We start from the raw sequence: 217 nt of genomic DNA, 5'->3' as shown, positions 1-217 counted from the left end.
ACGACACTCATCCCAAGAGATTATTCACCCTACCTAAGAAAAGTAAAAAGAGCATAGTAATAACTGAAAAAAAGATTAAACTGAGAAAAAAAACTCACGAGTCAGCGCGCGAGGGTAATTCAAGCCTAATGATGAGGGGAAAAGAGTGCCGTGAGTCAAAAGTGTGAAAATGTATCTCCTTGCATCATCTTAAGCCGTAAAGAGGTTGGTGAGTCTT

This window comes from Penaeus monodon, chromosome 31 (genome assembly GCF_015228065.2).
Source record: "Penaeus monodon isolate SGIC_2016 chromosome 31, NSTDA_Pmon_1, whole genome shotgun sequence".
NCBI lineage: Eukaryota > Metazoa > Arthropoda > Malacostraca > Decapoda > Penaeidae > Penaeus > Penaeus monodon.
The sequence above is the reverse complement of the archived record's forward strand: the minus strand, read 5'-3'. Positions refer to the sequence as shown.